Source organism: Silene latifolia, chromosome 8, assembly GCF_048544455.1.
Source record: "Silene latifolia isolate original U9 population chromosome 8, ASM4854445v1, whole genome shotgun sequence".
NCBI classification, from domain to species: Eukaryota; Viridiplantae; Streptophyta; class Magnoliopsida; order Caryophyllales; family Caryophyllaceae; genus Silene; species Silene latifolia.
In genome coordinates, this window is record NC_133533.1 from 9503561 (window position 1) to 9513193 (window position 9633).

Below are 9633 nucleotides of genomic sequence, written 5' to 3' on the forward strand. Positions count from 1 at the left end.
GCTTTGGATAAGATAGACCACAAGACGGCGAAAGAGCTTATTGAAGAAATGGCTTCTCGTACCTTTCATTGGAACAATGATAGGCACAAGAGGAAAGGGAAGTCAACGGTCGAATCGGCCAACAATGTGGAAGTGAAAGAGATGATAGAAGAGCTTAAGCAACAAGTTGCCTTGATGAGCTCAAGCAAAACATCTAGCAATTCTTCTATGAGGAACCAAGTCTATAGTTGTGAGCTTTGTAGAGACCAAGGACACCCACCCAATGAGTGTCCTTTGGTGGTTGGAGATGGAAGTGGTATGGAGCAAGTGAACGGGATATGGGAGTCTAGTCCGGCCAAGCAAGCATTCAACAACAACCAATATCACCCCGGATTGAGAGCCCACCCAAACTTCTCCTATGGCTCTCAAAATGTACAAAACCCAACCTTCCAACAAAAGTCACAACAACCAAACTTCCAAACTCAAAAACAAAACACTACATTCAACCAAGGTCCACCGGGGTTCCAAGGGAGAACCTTCCAACCAAGACAACAACAATTTCAACCACTCAACCCACCACTCAACCCACCTTTCCAACAAACCACCCAACCTTTCCAACAAACCACCCAACCTTTCCAACAAAACACCCAACCAAAGTCAAGCTTGGAACTCATGATGGAACAATTGATGACTTCCCAAAACCAACTTGTCAATACTCAAACACAATTCATCAACCATTCCACTCAAAAACATGACGAGACAACCTCATCCATCAACCAACTTAGGACCCAAATGCAAGCTTCTCAATGGATGACGGACAACCAAATCTCCCAATTGGCTACCCAAATGAGCCAACTACAAGCCTCCCAAGGTAAATTCCCGGGTAAAACCGAGGAAAATCCGAAAACCATGAATGCTATTCACTTGAGGAGTGGTAGAGATTTGGAAGACCGGGAATTTGTCAAGAAAAGGAAGAGTAGTAGACCGGGCAATGTCATTGAACCTCAAATGGTGGTTGAACCTCCTAAGGTAATTGAAGAAAAGGAGGGAAAAGATGAGCTTGTGGAAATTGTTGTGGAAACTCCAAAAGTGATTGATGAACCGACAAGGGTGGTTGAAGAGCCTCAACAACAAGTGGTAAGAACTTATGTACCACCGGTTCCCTTTCCACAAAGGTTGGCAAGAGCCAAACTTGAACAAAAGTATGGGAAGTTCATGGACATGATGAAGGGTATCAACATTACCATGCCTTTCATTGATGCCGTAAAGGAGATTCCAAGCTATGGCAAGTTCTTGAAGGAGCTTATCTCAAACAAAAACTCTTTGAGCCCAACAACCACGGTGAGCTTATCCAAAGAGTATAGTGCAATTCTCATGAATGAAGCTCCTCAAAAGCTTGAAGACCCGGGGGAGTTTTTCCATACCTTGCAAGATTGGGACCGTGCACATTGAAAGGGCTTTGTGTGATTTGGGGGCAAGCATTAGTCTTATGCCCCTCAAAATTTTCAAGAAGTTGAAGGGTTATGAGCTTTCACCAACAAGGGTTTCTCTCCAACTTGCGGATAGGTCGGTAAGATACCCTATTGGTCTTGTGGAGGATGTCCCACTCAAGGTGGGGAAACTTGCATTTCCATGTGATTTCTATGTTATGGACATCCCCGAAGACTCAAATATTCCCATCATATTGGGGCGCCCATGCCTTGCTACGGGGGGTGCCATGATTGATGTGAAGAATGGGAAGCTTTCTTTGCAAGTGGGTGAAGATAAGGTTGAATTCTCCTTGAACAAGGCTATGAAAGAGCCTTCGGAAGAAAAGTCTTGTTATATGATTGATGTGGTAGAAGAATGGGTTGATATGAAGAAATTTGATGAAGACAAGGGTTTGCAAGGGTTCCTTGAGGGCAAGGTAAAGGATTGCAAGGAGCACCGGGAGTACGCTTTAGCTATGGAAGCAACAATTGAAGAAGACCCGGAAAAAGAATTTGAAAGTTTGAGAAGAGATGATAAGAAAGAGGAGAGATCCACGCCTCCTCAAGTGGAGTTGAAGGAAGCTCTCATCACCGCTCCAATCATGCAACCTCCCACTTGGGGAGAACCTTTTGAGTTGATGTGCGATGCTAGTGATGTGGCGGTGGGAGCGGTGCTAGGGCAAAAGAAGAATGGTAAACTCCATGCCATATATTATGCAAGCAAGACTTTGGATGAAGCTCAATCACATTACACTACCACCGAAAAGGAGCTTTTGGCGGTCATATATGCCATGAACAAGTTCCGTTCTTATTTGGTGGGCTCTAAGGTTATTGTGCACACCGATCACACGGCGTTGAGACACTTGCTAATTAAGAAGGAGTCAAAGCCCCGCTTGATTCGGTGGATACTATTGTTGCAAGAGTTCGATATCGAGATTAGAGACAAGAAAGGTGTAGAAAATGTGGTAGCCGATCATCTTTCTCGGCTACTCCATGTCAAGGATAAGGATGGATTGCCAATTGATGACACATTACCGGATGATCAACTATTCGCACTAGCTTTGATGGATACCCCGTGGTACGCGGACTACGTAAATTATTTGGTATCCGGGGTCATCCCACACGGTTATGATTCCCATAAGAGAAAGAAATTCTTCCATGACCTTAAGCAATATTTTTGGGAAGAACCGTGTCTCTACAAAGCTTGTGCCGACGGGATAATTAGAAGATGCATCCCCAATGAAGAAATCCAACCCATAATCTCTCATTGCCATGACATGCCAAGTGGAGGGCATGGTAGTTCACGAAAAACCGCCGCGAGGGTGCTCCAATGTGGATTCTTTTGGCCTTCCCTATTTCACGATGTGGCCACCTATGTCAAGAAGTGTGACAAGTGTCAAAGAAGTGGTAACATTTCAAAGAGGCATGAAATGCCAATGAACTACATACTTGAGGTGGAGGTGTTCGATGTATGGGGCATTGACTATCAAGGCCCTTTTCCCTCATCAAATGGGAACGAGTATATTCTTGTTGCGGTGGATTACGTGAGCAAATGGGTTGAAGCAATTCCAACAAAGACTTGTGACGCAAAATCAGTAACCAAACTCATGGAGACAATCATATTTCCACGGTTTGGAGTTCCACGAATTGTGATAAGTGACCGTGGAACTCATTTCCGGGAGAGGACTCTTGATGCACTACTCAAGAAGCATGGGGTGCAACATAGGCGGAGCCTTGCCTATCACCCACAAGCTAACGGCCAAGCCGAAATCTCTAACCGAGAAATCAAGATGATCCTTGAAAAGACCGTGAGCCGGTCAAGGAAAGATTGGTCTACCAAGCTTAATGATGCATTGTGGGCCTACCGGACCGCTTTCAAGACACCAATAGGAACTTCACCGTTCCGGTTGGTGTACGGTAAGCCTTGTCATTTACCGGTTGAGTTGGAGCACAAGGCACATTGGGCCATCCGACGACTCAACTTTGACTTGAAGAGCGCCGGGGAGAAGCGGCTACTTGACCTCAATGAGCTTGAAGAATTTAGACTAGAGGCTTATGAGAGCTCTAGGTTGTACAAGGAAAAGACCAAGCGATTCCATGACAAAGCTATTATAAGGAGGGAATTCAAGGAGGGGGACTTGGTTCTCCTTTTCAACTCTAGATTCAAGCTATTCTCGGGGAAACTAAAGTCAAGGTGGTCGGGGCCTTTCACCGTGGTCCGAGCTTTCCCCTATGGGTCGGTTGAGGTATCCGATGGAGACCAAACATTCAAGGTAAATGGACAACGGCTAAAGCACTACATTGCCGGGACCCCTATCATCAAGAGTGTGAGCTCCATTGCTACCTACCTTCAAAATTATTGATTGTCATTCACAACTCCGTCGAGCCTACGACATTAAACAAGGGCGCTACATGGGAGGCAACCCATGCATCTTTGTAAATAACTTGCATTCTAGAATAGTAGTGAGAGATTTGGAGTCGTATTTTGTCAATTTGGATTGGTGACGGAGGTCATTTTTGAAGAACACAAGTTTTATTTTTGTTGACCCGAAATCCCGACATCATGCGTCGGAGTAATTGTGGAAAACATGAATCCCGGGGTCAATGAAAAAGCTCAAAGTTGAGTTGAAGAAAAATTGGGCAAATTTGAAGAACACAACAAAAAATAGCTGTGTGTTGTGTTTTGCCGGTGGACCGGCAGCCGGTTGGTCCACCGGCAGCGAGACCAAAGAAATTTTTGGCAAATTGAAGTAAGGGTGTGTTTTGCCGGTAGGCCGGCAGCCGGCTCACCGGCATAACACATCTGGCAAGCAGAAAACACGAGGAATTGATGATTGGAAGTGTGTTTTGCCGGCAGGCCGGCAACCGGCCCACCGGCATGACACACCTGAAGACTTGGAAAATTTTGGAAATTGGTGAAGAGGAGTGTTTTGCCGGTAGGCCGGCAACCGGCTCACCGGTAAAACACTCACATTTTGAAGCTGGGAAGTTGGATTTTTGAGTAGGAGTGTGTTTTGCCGGTAGGACGGCAGCCGGCTCACCGGCAGAACACACCTGGTACATGGGAAAAATTAATTGAGGAGAGTGTTTTGCCGGTGGACCGGCAGCCGGTCGGTCCACCGGCAGCGAGGACAAAATTTTGAAGGGAAAAATCGAAAAAATTGAAAAAGGGAGAGTGCGTTTTACCGGCAGACCGGCTGCCGGTTCGCCAACCGGCAAAACGCACCCGCAGAACACATTTTATAACTCGAGAAACCCCTTTTCTCATTTCATTTCATCTTTCTTCCTTCTTCAATCCTCCATTGTTTTTCCCCCTTTTCAACCCTAACTCCATTAAAACTCAATCAAACTCCCTCTAACCTTCACCAATCAACCCCAATCATCAAGATGGCCGGAAGAAGAACAAGGGCCGATATAGCAAGGGACCAAGAGGCATTGATTGCTCGGGCCGCAACCGATACATACCCCGATCCGGACTTTCCCACTGTCGAGTTTACCACACCTACGCAGAAGGGTAAGTTTATTCTCTTTAAAAATCGTCCCCTCACCCCTACTAAATTTCTTCATCATCCGTCTTTGTGTACCCTTGGGATTGCTGGGGAGACGGAAGCTTTGTTTACGGGGTGTGGTATGAGGGGCATATTTTCCATGCATGAATACACTTACCCCCGGATTACATGGGAATTTTTGAGTAGTCTTAAGATTAACAAGCACCGGCAAACGGGGATGGTGGCTACCCTTAGCTTTAGACTCATGAACCGGGAACATAACATCACTTTGGGTCGGTTGGCTCAAATCTTTGGGCTAGAAAATGCGCCGTCGCATACCCCGCCCGCTGATTTTCACTATTCCCGTGCTTGGAAGGCGATTTCGGGCCTTGATGATCAACCCGGGGTGAAAAGGCCCGCGACAAGTTGCCACAATCCCGTCATTCGGGTGTGGCATAGATGCATGGGGTGCACCGTTCTTGCGGTAGATGAGCCATGGGTGTTTAGGACCCACGAGCTTGAAATTTTGGGGTCCTACTTGTTCACGAAACCCACCCCCTTCCGAATTAATGTGGCTCACTACCTAGCCCTTAATCTATCCAAGATTGCTAGTTCTCCGGGGCATAGAACCCCGATACATGTGGGTGGCATGATCACCCGAATTGCCCGCAACATGGACCGTCCGGTTGACCTTTCCACGATGAATTGGATACCCGGGGACACTTACTTGACAAAGCACTATTTGACTACAAAACTTGAGTGGCTCAAGGAGAACCCCAACGACGGCCTTGAATATTGGCAAATCAATCACAAGAACTCCATCCGGCTTCCAAATGTTACCGCGGTAAAAATTGAAAAGGACAAGGAGTCTTATCTCCTTGATATTGAAGAAGAGCCTCCCACCGACCAACCTCCTCCCACCATTCCACGGGTTTATTCTAGGGACCGTAGACGCGACACTCCCTCCTCCCTACGATACGCCGCACCTCAAACTCATCAACCTCCACCGTGGCACTTTCAACAAGGTGAGGCGTCCTCCTCGACCCCTCCTCCCTTGCCACCTTCCCTCACCGAGTGGATGGAGAGGATGGACATTGCCACGGCAAAAGCCGCTAGTGAGAGGGACGTTTTGGGGAGAAAGTTGGACCGGATATATTATGATCAAGCTACCGGTACTTATCCCATCTATGATGATTTTTGTCGTCGGGAATACGTGGGGTATGAGCACCCTCACCCCTCCTACTTCACTTGGCCCGATGGGAACTACTCGAGAGAGGATGGGAGTATGGTCCGCGGAGGTCTTAACCTCCAACCGGACTACTTTGCGCGACCCGTTTTCCCGCCTATGCCCGAGTCTAGACCGGAGGGGCATGAGGCCCAATGGTTTGGGGGAATTCGACCCTATTTTGCTAGTGATGCGGGTGCGTCGGGTTCCGGTGGTGGTTTCACGGGAGGAGATAGCGGCGTGATGAATATGAGTGGTGATTTCACGGGTGGTTTTCCGGGTGTCGGCGGTAGTGGAGGTAATTTCACCTTCAACCCCGATGATTTGATTCAAGGCTCCGATTTAAACACCGGAGATGAGATAAATGATGAAGATTTTGATGATGAGATGGGGTCTTAGTCCCCGAATTGATGGCTTTCTATCCTCCCAATCAATCCAAATGCCAAGTATGATTCCTCCCTTTTATCCAAATTTCTCATTCATGTTTAAATTTTTCGCATGCATTTAATTGATAAAGCATTTAGTTGCATCATCTAGGATTGCATTAGATTTCAATTTTGTAATATATTGTCACATGTAGTAATTGCATTCACTTAGCATAATTTGCATTGTCATTTCAATTTTGCATGTAGAATAGAGCATGCATTGCATTTTCAAAATAAAAACCAACTAAAAATTGAAAAATGACAAAAACCACCAAAAACATGTTATTTTATTTCACTAATATGCCCTCCCATGTCTATAAATAAGTGTGGGGAGGGCCTAAAAAAAAAAAACAAAAACATGTCTTTTAATTTGTACTCCCTCCACACATTTATTTCCATTTGGAAGTAATGTAAATAAATAAGTGTGGGGAGGGAGTTTTCATATCAAAAATCCTAAAATATGTCTTTTTAATTTTTCAAAACCAAAAATCACAAAAAATATGTTATTTTCCCTTTGAAAAATCAAAAATCAAAAAAATATGTTCATTTCTTTTCCTTATTCACTCCCTATGCTTTTGTCCATTGAGGACAATGTACATCTCAAGTGTGGGGAGGGAAATATCCACTCTTGTGAATATTTGTTTATAATTGTAAATGTTTATAAATTAGAGAAAATGCCTAAAAATTGAAAAATTTCTGAAAAAATTCAAAAATTTTGCATTGTATATATATGTTTTGTCTAACCTTTGGCATGGCACATTGACCACTTGAGGCAAAAAGGAGCTAGAAGACCGCTTGGTATAATCCTTCCTATCCCTTGCTCCTTTTTACTATTCTTTCTTTTTGGTATCTTTGATATTTTGAAGGAGAATGGGAATTTTGTTGCTTTGGGTGTCTCCTTGGGAGACCGTTTGGAATTTTGGTGTTGATGTGCTGCTAGGTTTAGCCAATTTGTTGCACGTTTCATTTCATGTTTGTTTGAATTTCCGCATGCATTTGTTCACATGTAAATACCTGTTGCATTTCTTTCTTTTGCATTGAGTTTGTAAATAAGCTTTTAAGGAAGAACATGGCCAAAGGAAGGGAACCAAGTACCCCCATGATGAACTAATGTGCCCAATTGTGCCTTTCCCCTCCTCGTGACTCGCACCCGTGGCCTCTTAGTTAGCCGAGGAAGGAGGGCTTGACCAAAGAGTTTAGACCAACCTTGTGAGACCTAGGGCCGTAGACTAGACCTTTGGCTCGACTCAGCTACTCAAAGGTAAGGGTAGAGCCTCCTAGGGCGGGTACATTCATACCCCGCCCTCATCTAGGTTCGAGAGTAGGTCTCCTCGCGAGGCGTGTCACATCACTACGCACAAGTGTGTCGCATCGTCCTTAGATCATGAAATTGCATTACATTTTTGTGCATATGATTTGAAGCAAAAATCAGTTTATATGAACCTCACATAGCCAAATAGCCTTGTTTTATTCCCTACATTGTTTCCCTTTTTGATTCACCCCCTTTGAGCTTAGCCTTTTCATTTGGCAAACCCACTAAAATAGCTACATTCCATAACCACCCTTCCTTAATCAAGAATTGGTCGGTTTTTGTAGTTGTGTTGTAGGAGGTGATTTGGGGCATAGTGACGGATAGTATACATCTCTATTTGGGTCGGAATTTGGTATGATTTGGCATTTTATATAAATAAGAGGTTTTGAAAAAGGAATGAAAAACAAAATAGAAAAGTGAAAAAAAAAAAAAAAAAAAAGGGGTCATGAAAAATCCAAAAAAAGAAATGAGGTAGTTGTGTTGTATATATATTTGTTTGTTGTCAAGAAAAAGAAAAAGGCAAGCAACACCCCTACTCATCATTTAAAGGGGTAGAAAAAGCCGTTGCTAAATAAAAAGGGGCAAATTGATGTTTTTCCAAAATGAGTCGGGTTTACACAATTTTTGCATAACTTGGGAAACCGAGTCGTTGTTACGGTGTAGACGTTACCATTTGTTGAAATAAAAGGAGTTTTATCAAATTTTTCCTACTTGAGTTGGGTTTATGCAATTTTTGCATGGTTTTGGTCATCAATGCTATGTTAGGGCATAGACGTGTCTCATGTGTTGCAATAAGAGATGGGATGTGATGTGTCGACGATTCTTGATTTGAACCCCACATGTCCAAACGGTGCTTGCACCAATCCCGTTTCGACCTTCTCCTTAGCCCCATTGTAACCCTTGCTTCATGTTTTGTGCATTTTTTCCCTTTGTTTGCATTTCATTGGACATAGGACGGTGTTACACATTAGATTGCGGGCACGTTTTCGCTAGTCGAGTTAGTTGAGTGATTTTGGTTACTTTTTGTCACAAAAATCACCTTGTTCTTTCATTGAGTGACGAGTGAAAACCGTGAGGATGTCGTTGCCTTGGTCTCCTTAGTCATGGGTCATTTGGTTGAATCTTGTGTCGGTTTTGTAATTCTCGGCGGACTTGCCCTTTCTTCCCTTTCCCCGCTCTTGAATTAGTTTCTTGAGCATTGGTCACACAAGGGTTGCTTGGGTCATGTTTAGGGGGTTGGCACCTCAATTGGCACTTCTGAGACGGTACTCTCAACCAAGACCGTGTTTAGTTATTTGAAAAATTCGGCCACTTAGATGAGGAAAGTGGATCATTTTGTTAGATGCATTCTACTTGTTGATTACGTGCTTTCATGATGAATGTGTCAAAAGTTTTGTAGCAAGACCCAACTTGCCTTGCAATAGGGCACTCTCCCCTCATGGGTGTCAAATTGTGAGTTGAAGGGGCGTTGAGTGCGCTAATACTCGATCGGCTTAAGTAGTAGTTTAGTTGAGTGATGCTTATATTGTGCATTCGCTCTCCATAGCTATCATAATAATGCTTTGTACATTTGGTTTAGGGACTTACTCGGGGACGAGTAAGGTTTAAGTGTGGGGAGGTTTGATATACGATTAATTTACTTCTAATTCCCTCTTTCTTTTATGCATACCGACTCATAACGAGTCGGTTTCGGGTGTTTTTCTTTGCTTTTTGTGCCCAATGCCCGTACTTGTTA